This window comes from Sphaerodactylus townsendi, linkage group LG09 (assembly GCF_021028975.2).
Source record: "Sphaerodactylus townsendi isolate TG3544 linkage group LG09, MPM_Stown_v2.3, whole genome shotgun sequence".
Lineage (NCBI taxonomy): Eukaryota > Metazoa > Chordata > Lepidosauria > Squamata > Sphaerodactylidae > Sphaerodactylus > Sphaerodactylus townsendi.
The window spans coordinates 37,217,119-37,236,560 of NC_059433.1; the positions used below are offsets into that span (position 1 = coordinate 37,217,119).

At 39.2% G+C, this 19,442-nt stretch overlaps 1 long non-coding RNA gene across 1 annotated transcript; it reads right to left on the reverse strand.

The window, feature by feature from the left end:
- Nucleotides 1-1,170: 1,170 nt before the first annotated feature.
- On the reverse strand, nucleotides 1,171-18,374 carry LOC125438801. The gene is made up of 3 exons (XR_007245413.1): nucleotides 18,285-18,374; nucleotides 4,278-4,374; nucleotides 1,171-1,374 (listed from the first exon to the last, which is right to left on the reverse strand). It is a non-coding gene; the product is annotated as an uncharacterized LOC125438801 (long non-coding RNA).
- Nucleotides 18,375-19,442: the final 1,068 nt, after the last annotated feature.

Here is a 19,442-nt window from a genome sequence, read left to right on the forward strand (position 1 = left end):
AAAATAAAGTCTTCATATATGGCTAGTTTAAATTATCAAACACATTCTCAAAAGTTATAGAATGAAACATATTTTGAAAAAAACCTTTGGGAATTAATGTTTTTCAAATTTTGGGCCAGAATATGTTTCAACCATGAAGAATCTGACCTTACATTCCAGGAGCTCTCTACTCTCCATTCTACCAAGTTGTGGTCTAGAATTGAAACCAAGCTCAATAACCTGGGGATTCCCATTGATGATTTGCCAGTGTTAACAGAGCAAGAGGTCTTCAGTGTCATTAAGAAAAGACTTTTCAACAGAGAATTCCACCAGATGTTGGAGGCAGCCATCAAATCCTGTTTCCCTTTGTTTCTCGAAATCCCCTTTGATAGATTAACAGCTGCCAGATACCTTTGTCTATTGATTGTGGCTCGGTGGCGTAGAGCACTTTCTCTTGCCAGGGGTAATGTTCTACCTTCCTCCCTTCAACAAGGATGTCATCTCGGGATCCCATATAAAGACAGGAAATGCCCATGTGACCTGGACTGTGTGGAATCTGTATCCCACATGATGTTATACTGTCCCTTCCATGTTCTAGATAGGGAGAAGTATATAACCTTCCTCTTGCATGAAAAGGAAGGGACAACTGATAAACGGTAGGTTATATTTCTTTTAAACAGTCATTGCTATGAGGTGCTGGAAGCTGTGGGCAAATTTTTAAACACTGTAATCTTAAGTCATTCAAAACTGTTAACTGGAAGGTTGTGATATTATGTTTTTTCTTTCTATTTATAAAGGTATTTGATTGATTGATTGAAATAATTAATGTTAAGCAAATAGCACATGATGTTCATTTTGAGGTAGAGTTGCCAGGTCCCTCTGTCCACCGATGGGGAATGTGGGGAAATATTGCCAGATCCAAGTTGGAAAACTCCAAGAAACTTAGGGATGGAGCTGGGGGACGACAAGGACCTCAATGGGGTACAATGGCATAGCTTCCAAAGCTTCAATTTTCTCCAGGGAAACTGATCTCTGAAGTCTGGAGATGAGCTGTAATTCGAGGGGATCCCCAGGTTCTACCTGGAGGCTGGCTTCCCTAGTTTGTGGCCTTGTGTGAAAATCCCTTAAAGAGAGCTCAAGAAATAAACACCCAAAGAAATAGATTGCATTTGCTCAATAAAAATTCCATAATTTAATTCTTAATTGTTGTTGTTGTCAGAGTTGCCTCTGGCAGGTTGTACTCATCTGTCCTGATGTCATGCATTTCCCAAGACTGTTTCATTCTCTGTATAGATAGTTCTTTCCTCATTGTAGGCAGTGTCTTTTATTTTCATCAGTGCTATCAGAAGGCCTTTTGTTTGTTGGGGTCCTCCAGAGGCTCAAACACAGACATGCCTGGATAACAAACAGAAAAATAGAATTTATTGTGTTTTGTTATGAGCAGTGTGAAATCACAATGTAAGGTGATGTGTGTGTGCCAATCTCTTTGAGGTTCGCTATGAACCTTGATGACATTTCAGTTTTCACTGTTCTCTTTGTGAGACCGTGTTTGTGTGCTGTGTGTTTTGTTCTACAGCTCAGCATAATAGCTGCCATTCTTTAAGAAGAGGTTTAGTCATAAACAAAACTCTGTAAGTTAAAGATGAATCCAAAATAATCAGCTTATAATAAATGCTTCCAAATGCAAAATACTAGTGCTGAGCTGAATGATCGCAGTATTCAGGTTTTTTATGCAAAGTTTGCTGTTTCAAGAAGTTCAAAAGATTTTGGTTTACGAAAATCTGCTTAGCATTTGTCCACCTGCTTGGGGAGGGTAAGATAGAACACTGTTTGAGTGTAGCGAGTGGGGTCATAAAAGATTTGGAACATACTCATTAATGTGTTTGTAGAATGGGTGCTAACCAGTATATATGGGACCCACTCTAAATACCAGGATAGGGTAAAGTGAAGCCCACCCTGCTAGGAAAGCAAAGATTAGAACATCTGATCACCATATCAGAAGCATATATGTGAAAGTCTCAGAAATAAAGGGAGCAAATAGAATAAAATCTCCCATGATCCACTTTTGTTTTCAAAGTTCCTGTGAACCAAGGAATGGAATGTCAAGAAAGCACCACACTCAGTAAAGATGTTAGTAGATTGCATATTCCTCCACCACAGAACATAGCATGTTGGACCTTCTTTGTTGCAGAATGCTCTATCTGGGTCTTAGTGTTTACCTATCCCTACTCTCCCAATCCATTTAAAAATAAAAATGCATTTTGGCATGCTCCTGTATCAAAGTACCATGTTGAATAATGCATAAAATAATGGTTTTGACAACATCAGTGTGTAAAAATGAATGATAATTCTCATTCGTTCGGGACTATATTCCAATGCAGAAGGATACAGTTTTCTGAACTGCTGCACCTCAATGACCAAACTAACATCTTTATGTGGAAAAGAGTATAGTGACAGTAAAAGCTAGTAAGTCTCATATGTTTTATGCTATTTCCTTAGTCTGTAATACCATGTGTGTTTTAATACAGTTTTCCTATTGCATATGCTCTAGTGAACTGGTGGGGTATTGTAGGCAATAAAGGTCTTTTCCTTTAAAAATATGATTATTGTTGAAAAGCTGGTAAAAATCTGATATAGCAAACATTGTTGGGCGAGTGAGGCTATCAATAAAATTTTCATCAGATTGAAGTCATCAGATTGCCTTAGTTGGTTGATGCCTTTCAGCTTAAACTACCTAGCAAAATTTCTAGAAGTTGTACCTGCAGAATAAAAAGTCAATTATAACTTTGAACAAGGGATCATGATGTCCCCTTAAGTTTGGGTTTTTTATAGTGGTTACAAGAGGTCAGTAATGTACAAAGTAGTTTTTAAGTACAGTAAATAAATTCACTGGACCTTTAAATGTATAAGGTTCTGAACTATCATGTGAAATAACAATTAAAAAGTCACATTGTCACATTTTATTTTCTATAAAAGCTACAAAAGAAATTGTATATCTTCCATAAAAGCTTATGTATGTGCATGACTGCTCATCTAATGTATAGATCAGAAACTCCTGACAGGGCTACAGACTAGACTTGTTGATTTGGTAAAGTTGAATCAGAAATAAACCCTAAAATTTTCTGAATAGCAGATATATACATAGAAGCTTCCTGTGTTTCAAGCGTTTCATTTGACAGGATATAACAAATGTTCTCAGTCTTTTCCAATTGCACTTCTAATATAAACATATGAAATAAATGTTTGCTCAGGGGATAAACTTAGTAGAGTAAATAGTGTAAAACATTCTCCAGTGGTTATGACTATGAAGGTACAGAGAGCAATTAGCTGGGATTGTGTCATTTCTTCCTTCCAAGACAGCCAAATGTTTGATCTAACATAGGACTAATGTGTTTGCCTCAAGAAATAGAATATTAAATCATACAGATTTGGCTGTTAATACAAATAAATGTTAAAGTGTTCCAACTGAGAGAACTGTGTTCTGTATATGCATTATATCTAATTTTTCATATCAACTTGTGTTTGTGATTGTCTTCCTGGCTAAACTTCCCACCAGGCCATTTTCAGCCTCAAGTGAACAGGCCACTTTTCCAGCCTGCATTTTCAGGCTGAACTAAGGTAAGTGTGTGTGAGGGGGAGCCACGGGGGGTGATTTTCCACCCCCCTCCCCAGGCATGCACCCGGTGCAATGCACACACACACTGTCCCCTGGTAGCTCATCTTCTGCATTCTAGTAGCACCAGTTGCAGTGGAAACATCATTCATTTTACTGAAGTGTACCATCGCTGAACTAAGGATACCTTATTCATTAGGGCAACAGTTTAAGCTTGTTGATTCACTAAATTGAACCAGCAAAAAACCTGAAAAGAGCCCAATATTTTTTGGGGATTTTTTCAACCCCAAATACAAGCTACAGCGATCCCCCCCCCAGCTGAATACTTAGAAAACCCACTAATTTCCTCCCCCTCCCCCTCCCCCTCTTTCCCCCCTCCCCCTCCTTCCCCTCCCTCCTTTTTTTTGCTCAAGCTTTAAAAAGACTTATGATGCAATAATAGCACTTAGGGATTCTAGCAGGTAATCTTATTTTGCTTGCTCTCCAGCTAAACAAGGGATATTCTGATTGTCTTTAAGTTTTAGTATTCTAGCTGTACTTTATTCCTTGAGGTGTTTGTAAACAGTCAGCATAGCCTTTTCTCCATGCAAAATGTAACCTTTTACCTATCTTATCAGTTTTAATTTGCAGTTTAATAGGACATGGCATTGTGAATTCATGACATCCATAGAACACAGATGCCTACCTTGTGATTTCTTCCTTTATAGATGCAAAATGTTTTCAGGTGGCCAGCATCCTGGATCAATGGATCTTTTGCATTCTGGGGGAAGGGTTTAGTGGAACTAGAGATGTAAAATTTACAGAAATTTTGAAGCCATGGGTGAAAAAGTCTCCCCCGCCCCAAAACACACACACACACACACACACACACACACACACACACACACACACACACACACACACACAAATAGAAATGCATGGAAAAATTGAAATATACGCAATCCAAGAATAATTTTGCAGCTTTAGCAATCTAAAATGCATTATACTCAGCCAAACCTGATAAAAGAGTTGACCTTCCACCCAATGCCCTCTGAAATGAAAGTCTATTACCTATTTTCCTGTATGTGGTGAGGAGGTCACCATCCAGACTGCAGTGGACAAGGGAGAAGTTGGTTCCTCCAGTTATACCCAGTCATATTTGTGTGGGGGTGGAGGCAAAATGCACTACCCCATGAGTAGACTCTTGGATCAGCACTTACAGAGCTGAAATCCCCTCACTGGTCCTCCAAAAGGAATATGCATTTTTTAATTTCTTAATTTGGCCTCCACCAAAGTTTGAAATAGCAGATAGGAATGTATTTCTCTAATTTGGAGGCAGAATGAAAACACTTACAGAAAATGTTGACAGAGAGAAAATTTTCTCTCTTTCTCACAATACTAGAACCAGGGGGCATTCATTGAAAATGCTGGGGGGAAGAATTAGAACTAATAAAAGGAAACACTTCTTCACGCAACGTGTGATTGGTGTTTGGAATATGCTGCCACAGGAGGTGGTGATGGCCACTAACCTGGATAGCTTTAAAAGGGCCTTGGACAGATTTATGGAGGAGAAGTCAATCTATGGCTACCAATCTTGATCCTCTTTGATCTGAGATTGCAAATGCCTTAACAGTCCAGGTGCTCGGGAGCAACAGCCGCAGAAGGCCATTGCTTTCACATCCTACATGTGAACTCCCAAAGGCACCTGGTGGGCCACTGCGAGTAGCAGAGAGCTGGACTAGATGGACTCTGGTCTGATCCAGCTGGCTTGTTCTTATGTTCTTATGTTCTTAATCACACTGCATCAAAGATAAAATGAAATTCACCATCCTTGAGAAATGAGAAATGCAAGCTAGCTCACTTCTCTTCCTCCCCTCCCCCATTCAAAGTTACTGTGTCTCAATTAATTAAATTTGGCATTCCTCAGGATAACACTAACATGATCTGTGCATGAGTTAGGAAGGACACATCAACTCATCAGTCTCCAACTGCAATATCTGTCACTATGTTTTCTGCTGGAATTCAATCTAAACAAATAATGGCCATATAACATAAATTTGTTATTCCATCTGGGCTATAAACTTCATCAAAAAAGTAATTGATATTCCCAAATTTCCCTTCCTGGAGAAATATCTAACTGATCTACCAATGAGGTTTGAAACTCTGATCCAGTTTGCTCGGAGAAGTATCTTACTTTCCTCTCTATTTTTTTACAATTTTGTGATATAAAGTTAGCCTCTAGAATCCAAGTTTTCTGTTCTGGTCATTGGTTCCCTTTTCAATACTGAGCTTCAGCAACTGGCTACACAATCTCCACATGGGAACATGTAGAGCGGAATGTGTGCATGTGTCTGCAGTGGCCCAGTTATCCCATAAATGTGTCTGTAAATATCCCTCTCTACTTCTCCACCATACCCCCCTCCCACACTACTTTCTCCTTTGAAAAACTTTAAAGGACCTCACTCAACAGTACAAGCAGTATATACTTCTCTCCTTTTCTCCCCCACACCTATTTCCCTTTAGAGGCTTAAATTAGTACTATTTGTTTAGGTTAGGAATTAGTAGAATTAATAGAACATTTATTTTGAATGTGTGTTAGGGATAGGAATTCACATATGCCAAAAAAACCAAAAAAAGACGCCATTTCAATGGAGCTGAGAAAGGCTAAATTGAAAAAAAACACCTGACAGTTTGTGGCTTTTTAAACTTTTTTTAAATTCATGTTACTATGTGGGAAATCTTTGTGGGGCTCTGAGGGGTGGCTTTTTAAGGTAGAGGCATCAAATTTGCACCATAACCCACAAATCTGGTAAAAAAAATTGGGTTGGAGGTCCAATTTAATGGGCTCCCAAATTGAAGAAAAATTGGGGGGGGGGCAGTAAAATTGGATCCCCTGACTCAATCTTCAACAACTGTGGAGGTTTTTGTACTGCGTTTCTAATCGGCTTTCAATCAATCCAACAAAATCCAAGGTCCTGGTTTTCTCAAATGCTTGTAGTGATATGACTTGGTCTATTCAGAGTTCAGGTATTGAGCAAGTCAGATCCTTCAAATATTTAGGGGGAAGGCAAAAGGGAGCAGCAAGGCAAGCCAGTTGCCTTCATCTGATTGGCTGCTCTGTTTTTTCTCAGCCAATGGAGCCTCACACTTGATCAAGCTGGGGCTAGGACAAATCAACCCACAGGATGATTTGCTGTACATTTTGCATATGCCATTTTTCTGGTAGAAGAGATGGCTCTGTTTCCTATCATCTCTTGTCTTCTCACACAGAAAGAATAAATCATGCACAAGAAAAATAATGGATGATGCACACTATTTATTACAAACACCACATTTCCTCAGTTTCACTGACAACCCCCATCTTGTGATTATGTTGTGCAGAGGTAAAAATGTCTAAGGAATTAATGACAAATCTGTCAAGACTGTTATCCAGTACCCTGTTTGAAATGATTAAACTCACTGAGTGTTTGCTTAATCTATTTTCCCTTTTTCATGTACCATGCTTGGCGCCTGGGGCAAGCCCATCTAATAATTTTCAATTGAATAAAACCATAACTCATGACCCAATAAATTATTAAGAAACCCTGTGTTGCATCAGATTCATCATTCATCTTACCACAATGGCAGAAAGCCTACAGAATTCTTTAACAGTTCCTGCCATGATAAATAGTTCTATTAAAATTTATGAATACGGTAGTACATATTAAACCATATTCTGTTACTGAATTATCTGTCAAATTGTTTTTTCCTACTTTTGACATGTTGTATTAGAATGTGTATAGAAAACTCACCTCATTAGTAGCTTTATTTCTAGCTTCGAGAGTGCTTTTGAAAAATGTAAAAAAAAAGAATTTTACCACAGTGGCCACACTTTGCTTTGAACAACAGAATTCAAGGACAATTGATATCTATTAAACTGCACCACAGACAAATGATAGACAGCCTTTGTTTTAGTTGTCATGTTTTACATTATGTTCAAAAAGTTTTTTATACAACTGCAAATGAGTAATGTTATGTTTCTACTGAAATGTACAATGGCTACCTACCAAAATTTGGATCAGGAAAGATATAAATGCAGTTAACTTACATTATTTTTCAGAGGAAGCAATATAGGTATTATATAGTTGATTTCCAGCTTTAAGAGTTTTCTAGTACAGTGATTCATATTATTCCAAACAATAATGCACAGATATATCTGAATAAAAATAATGAATGATTTGGGAGTTTATTACCCTATGAGATTATAACATGACTAAACATATGACTTTTTATTTCATATATGGTCTACACCACAAAATTTTCTGGATACCATTTTTTAAAAATCAATAAGTAAATGCAATTTAGAGTGGGGCAGTATGCAGTATTTTCATTTGGTGGAGCATGGGAGCAAGTCTTAGGCACATGCACCCTTTCTGGCAACCAGTGGGAGGGTTGCGGGTGAGAACGTTTGTGGAATGTGAGAATGGCAACATCACTTCCAGGCTATACCTGGTATCTCTAAAAATCAACAGCAACTCCCTGATTTTACCACTCAGATTAACACATGACAGCTAAAATGGCTGTAGAAAACAACAGTTTGGCTTATAAAGAATGGAAGACCTTTCCAAACCTGTGATACAACAATGTGGTTGGCAATGCTATGCAAAAGACACCAATCATGATGATATAGTATAGCACAATATGAGCTGTGTTCTACTTGGATGATGCACTATTTAGGCATGCATCTGTTGAGTCTCTCTCTCACCCTTGTTTCCTTTCTGCCTGAAGGGAGAGTAAAATGAAAGGTGTCATGGGGAAATAGAAAATGAAAGAGGAGCACTGTCACAAGCTCTGTTGAACTGCCAGGGAAAAAGGCTATATTTGAGCTAATTGGTTTAGATCAGATAATAGAAGGAAATTTTATTTGAATTAGTTATCCTTCTGAGACTACTAAACAGGGTACTACTGAGAACAGGGTAATTAATCTTTTAACCAGTTATCTTCAAGTAGCTAATATCTTTTAGAATGGAGCAGCTTAAATCAGAGAAATAGTAAAGAAATAAAAGGTTAAACGCTTATTTACACCCATGGGTACTTCTCCAGTCACTTCTAAATCTCCAAAGATGTGCCTGCTTTGAAACAAAATAAAATAAAAGAGACAGATCATGGATATGTGATATCAGAAGGAGCTTGAAACACTGTTTCTTTTTGGGTTAACAGTTCTGCTAGGCAAACTGCCACTCATGTTGTTCTGTCACCTCTGGTGTTCAAATGACTGGTGAGAAATGGTGAGATGAGATATTAATCAACGTCAAGATGCCTAAAACCATAAAACCATAGAGTTTCAGGCACTCCCTGAAGTATGATGGCATAATTTCTGGGTGATCAATTGATACTTCCTCTCCTTTGTCCCACATCTTGGGGTTCCTATGGGGGTAAGGGCAGACACCTTGCAACTCTATTTGTTTTCTTTGTTGATTAACTATACCTTAGTTATAATTAATCAAAATATTGAGTTTATTCCTTTAAGAAACTTCCTAATCTTGCCAAAGTCCTGCCTTTCATTATCAAAAGTTGCCAGTGGTCAAAGTTGTTGTCATGTGGATCAATATTTTGTCTTATCTTATGATAATTGTAACAACATTTAACATGGGAAATGCAGTGAAACTTAAACTAGCATTTAAACTGTACCTTTTGTGTTAATCTAAGGGATTAAAACTAACATTTCTGTTTGTACCTTTTGTGTTAATCTATGGGATTATGCAGACAACTCATATTTTTATGAATTTCTTGTACATTCTCTTCATATAATTGCCTAACTATATGATCTGATTTCTCTACTTTTGTACATTTCTTGGATATCATATGATGTGAATATTCTATTTCAATCACAATGTACTCTGATTTTAAACTATTGGCTGGCCAAAAGGCCGTAATAATATCTATCTATCTATCTATCTATCTATCTATCTATCTATCTATCTATCTATCTATCTATCTATCTATCTATCTATCTATCTATCTATCTATCTATCTATCTATCTATCTATCTATCTATCTATCTATCTATCTATCTATCTATCTATTTCAATCACAGTTGTTATTTCTTCATTCTCTGTCCACCCTGGTGCAATTATTCTGATCATAAGAACATTCACTTTGGAATCAAAACAGAGCACAGTATTTTACATGACATTTGAAGAGAAAGAGGCAATTTAAAAAACTATGGTGGTATTACATTTTGCCAGAATTCTGGATGGTAAAGTACTGGCAAAATTGTTGCCCAGAGCTATTGTTGGCTATTAATAACCAATACAGTTTCAATATTTTATAAATTCATCAAAAATATGCAGTTGAAGATGGAAGAGAAAAATGGTTTCCATTTCCCCAAATGATCCTGATGGCTTAATACATGTTACACTTTGAAGCGGAATAAAATAAATCCTTTGGATGCCTTTCCGAAATGCTGCACAAAACAATATTTTGACTATATTTCATGTAAAATGACATAAAGTCAGGAAAAAGTCTCTAATTTTGCATGTCAATGTAGCCGGTTTCCACCCACACTTCATTACTTTTGCCACATGTCTCTTTTGTGATTTTGCATAAAGTAATCTCTGTGATGTGATTGCAACCGAAATGGTGGTTCCCTCCTCTTCTAATTATACGTTGGGCTTTGAAAACAGACTATGATGTTTTACAAGAAGGTATGGTTTGATTCTTTTTATGCAGAAAACTATGCACAATGAAGCATACATTCACATTTACAGATATGTGTGCTGCATAGCTAATATTCATTTATCTATCCAAGTTCTTCTCTTTAAAGCGAGAGAGATGATCGTTTTCAAACTCCATTAGTCTAATTTATCTCCATGATATCTTTAATGTTATAAGATGTTGCGGCAGCATTACTGTCTCTAGGCCTGTACCAGCCTTTAGCTACTCAGGGACATTATTAGATTGTCAACATAATTCAGATATCTCATATAAAAATGTGCCAGCACACTGGTTCTGGCTCTCTGTAAATGTATTTGTCTGATGTGTAATAGCTTTACATTTATTGAATCTTCCATTCCCCCACCTATTTGTACACAGAAAGCTACTTATGGAATCTTATCCGCCAGTGCTACTATATTTTTCCTAAATCACTTAGCCTCACTGCTCATGGGTAGCATTATCAGTTTTGATTTGTCATTTGTTAGCTGCTAAAAAATAAAATGAGAGGTAGAACTTTTTAAAGCAGTAAATTGATTACAGAATGTCAGTGGCTCTACTGCTTGAGCAGATAACTATAAAAATAACAAGCCCACTCCTTTGTGGATAGAAATCAGTCATTCAGCCCTGATCCAGAACTTCTTGTAAAACGACTGAAGTGTTGGATGGATAGTCTGGACTCAGTCACCTGAATAAAGGTCCTTTGTTCTCAGAAGTGGTTTTCCAAGCTGTACAGGAATAGATTCTGACAGCTTGCATGGCACAGTATCAGAAAATCCCCCTCAGACTTCTTTAAGGTAAGAATTCAAAGACTACAATAATACTAATATTATATTAGTATAAATCAATGTATTCATTTAAAATATATTTATTTAAAACATTTTGCACCCAGATGTGCAGAGGTTCCATCTGGTGAATAACCACAGGACACGTCTTGGAATTAAAATGGGCCACAACCCTTTTTATTTAGGCAGAAGCTGGGCAAGCAAGAGGAGCACATCCGGCAGCCATTCAGCACCCCTGGCTGACCCCGGCACCAACCCCAATCCATATTGGAGAGGACAGACAGGTACTGGGCCACTGGGGCGCCCGCCCTTTGTTGCCCCTTTCCTGCTGGGGTGTCGGGCACAATTGCAGAGGCCTCCACAGCATGCACCATGAGCCGGTCCCACCCCAAGCCTCTTATGGAGGCCCCTAACACGGGGAGGTCTGGCGCGCAAGCTCAGCCTCCCCATAAGGATGAGCTCCTCTGCTCAAACTGCCAAGGCTGTGACAAAGTAAGCAGCAAAAACCCTGCCCAAATAGGGAGGGCAGGTGAGTCAGTTTGCTCCAGGCATTGAAGAAGGCCAGAGCAACAGTGTGCTGCCTAATATATAGGGAGCATGCTCCACCCCTTAAACTCGTGTGCTGGGTGTGATTTGGCTGTCCAGCTGGCCCAGGGCACAAATGCTCACTGCTCCGGAGCTCACCATGTGCTTTGCCCCCTGTCACAATTACAGCCTAGCTGATTCTAGTGCCGTTATTTATTCCACCTTTTGCCTGAATGACCAAGGCAGGTATTATTGTGCCATCAATTTACATGATCCTTTATCAACTTAATGGTAAAAACAGATGATGATAGCAGTTAGTCCAGGATATGGAAGATCCAGGTTCAAATCCCCTACTCTGCCACAGAAACTTGCTGAGTTACCAGGGGTCAGTCACACCTTCTCAGCCTAACTTACCTCACAAGATTGTTGTGAGGGTAAAATGGAAGGGTTGGGAATGATTTTGTTACTTTGTGCCCCTTCAGGGAAGAAAGGCAAGTTATAAATAAATTTTAAAAATCATATGAAAGCATATGAATACCAAATCAGGATATGTGACCAGAATGTTTTAGCAGTACACAAGGAATAACAGATGGGCACCATCCATGAAAGGAACCAACTTCCTAGAGTCTGGCATTTTGATACACACACACACCCCACACCAGTTGCACATTAAGGGCAGTTTCCTATAGCTATTTCACATTCCTCCAGAAAATACTGGAGGAACCACAGCACCATGAACCCTAAATACTCTTGGTGTTGTCACCCTGTTACAATGGTAGAATATACATAAATTAGGAAAAGAATAACTTGGTAGTAGTTACTCCAGAATAGACCATGCTGACATATAAGTTACCAGCTGTAACTGTTCCCTCCTTTTCTCTTTATCATTGTAGCCCAAACAGAAAGACTTTGCAATGTTAATTTTCTTGGACTGGATAGTTTTCAGTTTGACAACTTAAAAAAAGAACACACTAAACAGAGCAATCTGTGAAAAAGATTGACATTTTTGACAATCTGGCAATGTGCCTTTTGCCTTGGAAACCTCAGCAAGAATATTTGGTGTATACTTCAAGTGACTTCTACAATTAGGCAAGCCATGGATATGCTTGCAACATTTAGAATGGCAGCAGCAAGTGAGATTCATAATAAATCTCTTCAGACTAAGGCCCTTTCCACACAGGTGGAATAGAGCATCCCAGGGATGGCAAAGATGTCATCCCTGAGGAGGCGTTCGCACAGCAGGTGCTACTGCAATGCAGCAGTGCCATGCTCGCGACACCCAGGCTGCATGGAAATGCCACTTTTGAACCTCACTCCACAAGCTAGGTTTTTCAAAAGGGGTGCCTTCCAGCCGCTGCCGTGCAAACGGCTGGAAGGCGGCTGGAAGGCGCCCCTTTTTGAAAAACCTCGCTTGTGGAGCAAGGTTCAAAAGAGGTGTTTCCATGCAGCCTAGGTGTCGCAAGCACCGCACTGCTGCATTGCAGCAGTGCCTGCTGTGCGAACGCCTCCCCAGGGATGACATTTTTGCCTGTGGAGCGAGGTTTTTTGCCTGTGGAGTGACATTTTTGCTTGTGGAGCGAGGTTCAAAAGTGGCGTTTCCATGCAGCCTGGGTGTCCAGCGGCTGGAAAGCGGCATTTCCCTCTCACCTCCCCCGACCAGCTTACCTTCTGCTGGCTCCCGTCGCACTGTGGAGGCCAGAGGTCACACCCCCTGGCCTTCATCTCCAGAGTCGGTGATCTGACCAGGGGTGTGTGTCCCTGGCCTCCACAGTCCAATGGGAGCCAGGAGGAGCAAGTAAGCCAGTCGGGGAAGGCACAGCCTGTGTGAAGGCTGTGCATTCCCCTGTGCCCCTACCGGGACCGTCTGTGTGAACGGTTCCGGGGGGGGTGCATCAGCATAATTTATGCCAATGCATCCCCACTCAGTGCCTGTGCGGAAAGGGCCTATGACTACAATTACTTTAAGAATGTATTGAGCATACTCTATCAACTTTTTTGTATATGTTTGATAGTGTGTTCTGATTTAATACTGAGTTTGTACCTTCCATTTTAGTCTGGTAATGCCAAGGTATTGCTCAAACACAAGGACTCTTCTGTTTAAGCTAGATGCTCCTACACCAGTTAAGTTTAGGTTATATGAACAACCAATGGAACAATATAGTAGCATCAAAGCCATAGGGAGAATTAGTGATCATGAGGAATGCAAATAGGTGAGCCAGGTAGGTGCATGTAAGCATGAATTCTGGATTGAGGGCAGGATGTAAGCACTAATGATGAGTGACTCTCTTTTGTCAAATATAATTTCTTTGTTCCATTTTCCTGTTGAATAATTTAACATCATAATTCTTTCAGCAATCAATGGAAAATTTGGAGGGAAAATTGAAAAAAAGGTATGTTTCTGATATTCAGGGCCTTGTTAAACAAGAACACAAAACATAACCTTTACCAGTCAGAAAGGAAAGACACTAAGGAATTAAGTAAGGCATTGTGTACTAGACTCACACTCCATACTACTATGGAAATGACATTCTTGAGCATCCTTGGAGATATTATTGCCTACTATGAAGTGCAAGATTTGTTGGTGGTTTTCTTTTGCATCCTATGCATCTTGCACTTCATAGTAGGCAATAATAATATTCAAATCCCCTGTTCCCCAATCATATTTTTTTGTAGGGGAACATGGGTTTATAGGGTTTTTTTCCTGCCATCAAAAACTTAATCCCTCACATGCAAGCTGCACTGGTTAGGGCATTTTGCCACTTCTGGGGTCAGTTGTATATGTAGACCATGTTGCTCATTTTAGAATCTATGAATTATTATGTCCAGGACTCCTACCATGTGCATAAATAAGAACTTTATCTAGAACTTTAATGACGTTCTGAGCATGATTATGTCCATGTCACTGTTACAATTAAGATGAGTGTCCTTGGCTTTTAAAATAGCCTTCCAAGAGCAAAAATAGGTAAAATTTTGTCTTCCAGAACAAAAATTGATAAAAATGAGCAGGTGAAAAGTGTCCATGTGTCTTATGCATATTTTAGCATACAGGCCCTGATTACAGAGATGAAAAATACTTAGATATGTTAAGAGATTTATTGGAGACATACAGATATTTGCTCTCATCACTAAGATGGAAATTGACTTGATGTGTCTTCTGATAACACAAGGATGTGACCACAGATAGTCCCGTGTGAAACTGTAAAGGATAATGCTGAATGCTATGACACTTAATAATAAACATTTGACTTTCATTTTGTGTGTGTGGGCCTTGCATAATTAATCAAACTCTGTCAAAGAAAACACCAGCACTTACAAAGGCCAAATATTGTTTGAAGAACTGCCTGCCCTCTCCCAAATAAACCTGAAAACTCTAGGGAATAGATTACATTATAGCAAAGTTGAGGTGTGATTCAGATGCTATAAATAGAGCTGATTCAAATGAATCCAAGCCTTATGTGCTCATCAATGCCTTCAGCTTTGTAAATAAAGTTGCAAGGAGCTGCTTTTCAAAGAGTGAATTTACTAGTCTAACTAAGCCAGTATGGCCAAACCTGACAAGATATGGAATTTTTAAATATAAAGCTGAAAGTAAACCATCTCTTAAACAAGTAATTTAAATAGATCTCTTTGTAGTGCTGTCCAGTTGGCAGCTCTAATCCTTTAGTAGTAGGATAACAACCATGTCTCAAATTTCAACAATTTATACATTTTAGCAATAACATACTCATTATTTCTAAACAATTCTAATTCAAATTCAGTCTTTTGCTCAAAGTCATAAGATCTCTCATTTGTTTTAATCCCTTCAGATGACTGTAAATTAAAATTGCAAATATATGCTATCAATTTTTTCTCTTAATTTCATTTTACATTCCTTTTGATAAAATTCTAATGTATCTCAGCATGTTAACCACTTATGGTTAGTTATCATTTCTCTTCTAAGAAACTTTTGGTATTGAGAGCCAGTGGTGGGATCCAAACATTTTAGTAACAGGTTCCCATGGTGGTGGGATTCAAACTGTGGCGCAGTGCCAATGGGGCTGGGTGGGGCACAATGGGGGCGTGGCCGGGCATTCCAGGGGTGGGGCATTCCTGGGTGGGGTTGTGGCAAGGACGCAGCCACTGCGCCGGTCCTTGGGCAGGAAACGAATGCACGCAAGCTCAGACTGCCATGCATGCTGGTGCACCTCCTGCTAGACTGCTTCAAGTTCTACGCGCTACTGCTGAGAGGAGTGGCGTAACTAAGGCAAAAATCACATGGCAAAATCACCAATTAGTAACCTCTTCTCGGCACACACAAATAATTAGTAACCTACTCTCGGGAACCTGTGAGCCTGCTGGATCCCACTTCTGTTGAGAGCTATACAGATGTTTTGGATAAAACCTAAGTTTATATTTATTCCATATTGTCCAAATGGTATATCTAACTAAGTGATTTTTAAAGTCCACATTAACTTAAACTTTGTCATTCCACAAATACCTGTCCCATCTGAATCTCAAATCACATCCTCCCAACTCCAATCCAATCCAATCCAATCCAATCACCTTTATTAGGCATAAAACTGGAAGTACCAAATATTGCAGTTCCTCCCAACTTCATTAGCCATCTATTTCTCAACAAAACACATTCTTTCATCCAAATTAAGCAACTGGCAGCAAAATATAATTTCAAATCAGACAAACCCAATCTTCCTCTTTCCTTTGCATTTTGCATTAGCTTATATTTAACTCTTTCCCCCTCTTGCCTTACAAATTTAGTTATATCCTCCTGCCATTGTTTAAATTGTGCATCATAAGCATAAGCATAAACATAAGCATTTTATTGTCATAGTGCACGCACAATGAAATTTACAGCAGCATTCCTCGATGCACACAATTTCAGACTCATATCCCATCCTCACTTTCCCCTTCCTCCACCTATCCCTACACAGCCCCAAACACATCAACACAAAGCCATGGAGTTCAGCATAGCCACAGCTCTAGAGTAGAAGCTGTCTCTAAGCCTCTTTGTCCTAGTTTTTATAGACCTGTATTGTCTGCCAGATGATAACAGTTCAAAAAGAGAGTGTACTGGATGAGACCGGTCTCTCAGAATATTTTGGGCTTTCTTTAGGCCTTGGGAATTATAGAGTTCTTCCAAGGAGGGGAGAGGGCAGCTGATAATCCTCTGTGCAGTAGTGATCACACTTTGGAGCGCCTTCCTATCTGCCACTGTGCAACTGGAGAACCATACACAAATGCAGTAGGTTAAGACACTCTCTATAGCACAGCGGTAAAAGGACACCAGGAGTTTTCCATTCAGTTGTTGTTTCCTTAAAAGTCTCAGATAGTACAGTCTTTACTGGGCCTTCTTAACCACTGCGGCAATCTGAATGCCCCAGGTCAAGTCCTCTTTAATCATGACGCCCAGAAATTTAAAACTAGCCACCCGCTCTACTTGATCTCCATTTATAGTCAAGGGCTGAATTTCTAAGCTATTTCTAAGTTGTCAAAACAGGTATTGTCTGAAACAAAAAAACATATTTTGGGTAAAACATTCATTTTAATCACAGATATTTTCCCCAACCAAGACAATAGCTATTTATCTCATTTTGGTATATCCTTTAAAACATATTTTAACCTCTTAACATAATAATTTTGAAATAATGTACACTTCATATTTGTCAAGGTTATACCCAGTTATTTTACTTTCTTTTCAATCTTAAAAACTATTTTATTCCTGAAATCTGTTTCATCTTGTATATCCATATTTTTGATAACATCCTTGTTTTCTGTATAGTAATCTTAAAACCTGCTACTGTACCAAATCCTTTCATTTTTGCCACTAATAATTATATTCCCTTTAAGAGTGCTTCTAATATTAATATCAGATCATCTGGAAACAGAACCTACTGGGGGGGGGAGGGAAAGTAAGTAGGAAACATTTGTGCTATTTTTAGTGGGATATTTTTCTGTTAAAAGACATCATCATCAATAACCTTTATTAGGCATATAAAGTAAATAATAATATTTTTCTGGTGCAAGAGTAGTAAACTGTCACTGGTATTTATTGAACAACAATGGTACTGCTTATGAGAAGAGAACAACATTCCTGCATCATTCAGATAGTTTCAAAATGTTTTTGAAATATTTTTTTCTTGAAAAGTATGAGCTTCCATAAAAAATGCTCAGAATATTTTTAAAAGAGGGGGAAAATGGAGATTGTGTGGAAACAATGAGGAAGCAGGGCAGCGACATAGGTATGGATTTTAATGGGGGGATTGGGGCGGGGCCACAACCACACCCATCCTTGGGGGCATGGCCATGCCTCCCCAAGCCCTGCCTCAGCCTCAGTGCTTATAAAAGCAGCTCTCTGAGGCCGGAGACGGCCCTTCCCACCCCCCACCCCCACTGGCTGGGCTCCCAGCTGGCAGCCGGCAGTCCCTTCTGCCCTCTCCTCAGGGCAGAGGCGTAGCTAGGGAAAATGGAGCCTGATGCAAAATCTGAGTTTTGTGCCCCCCCACGAGTGGCTGCTGTGATGCTGGAATCCACCCCTAAACAGAATCACATTCAATGGTGTTTAAACTAGGGAGCCCATATTCTCCTTTTAAATTCACCTTGAAACAAAAATAGAGCTCTTAGTAATACATTCATCTTAATCACAGCAATTCTCATTTCTCCACTATGGCCACTAAGAAAAAGAAGGAACTTGAGTTAATCTCCCAAAGACATACCTGCCCACAGATTCATGCTGGCTGACTAGCCCAAAGAGACAAGTGATTGCAGGCAGCTTTCTCTCAAGCTTCTAATCTTGCTGTCAATTCAAGTTACAATACACACAGACTCTCCCTGATCAAGGTATATGAATAGATGACCTCATGGATAGTGGACATTGTGTCCAAACAGCCCTTCTTTGCTGGGCAGTCCTTGGCACCATGCTCAAGTTGTCAAATAATAGACACCAAGTGTGCTTTGTGAAAACAAGTCTCCCATTATTCTGCGGGAAAGAAGTGATTTAAACGATTCCTGTGACAAAGGTGACATTTGAACCAGGATCAATTAAACACTAACCACTATGAATCATTGACCATAATGCCTGCTGCTGCTGCGATGAATCTGTCTGTAATTATTGCTTTAATTATTGATTTTGAATTCTTACTGATACAGTATGTTTGATGTTTGGCCTTTAAGCAATGAGACAACTGATCTACAAAGCAAGACAATCTGTACATTCTGGCCATCAGTGGCTGACAAGGTTCTCAGGCTGAGGTTTTCCACATCACCTCCTATCTCTGTCCTTTCAATTGGAATGATCATATATTAAACCAGGGGCCTTATGTGTGCACAAGAGCTGTCGCCATAGAGCAGCAGCATACATTAGTGAACAAAGCCATGCTCCATCAAGATAAATTCACTGTCTACACAGACTAGCAACTGTTCCCTGCTGCTTATCATTAATCTTTCTCAACTGTTTGATCCGCAAATGAAAATGCAAGAATTCAAACCTAGGACCATCTGCAAATGAAACAGATGCAATATATTTAAGCCATTGTTCCCTGCCTCTACATGACTTTTTAAAAAATGCTTATTTTATATGTAGTTTTGCTCTTTTTATTGTATATAATTTATTTATTTTAATTCCCTTTTCAATAATCTATATCTATCTTTAATTACTTTGAAATCTAATGGGTAGCTCCATCCAAGAGGTCAGACACTCCCAAACAGGCTTCCCAATGGCATGGGGAGACTTCAAAAGTATAAAAGCCTCCCTCTGCCAAGAAACCTCCAATGGACTCAATAGATTTAAAGCCACCCAAAAGGATGTCATAAGTCTCAATTCCCGGCCACTGGTGTAACACAGCAAATGGCTGGGAGGGAGCAGACTAATGTTG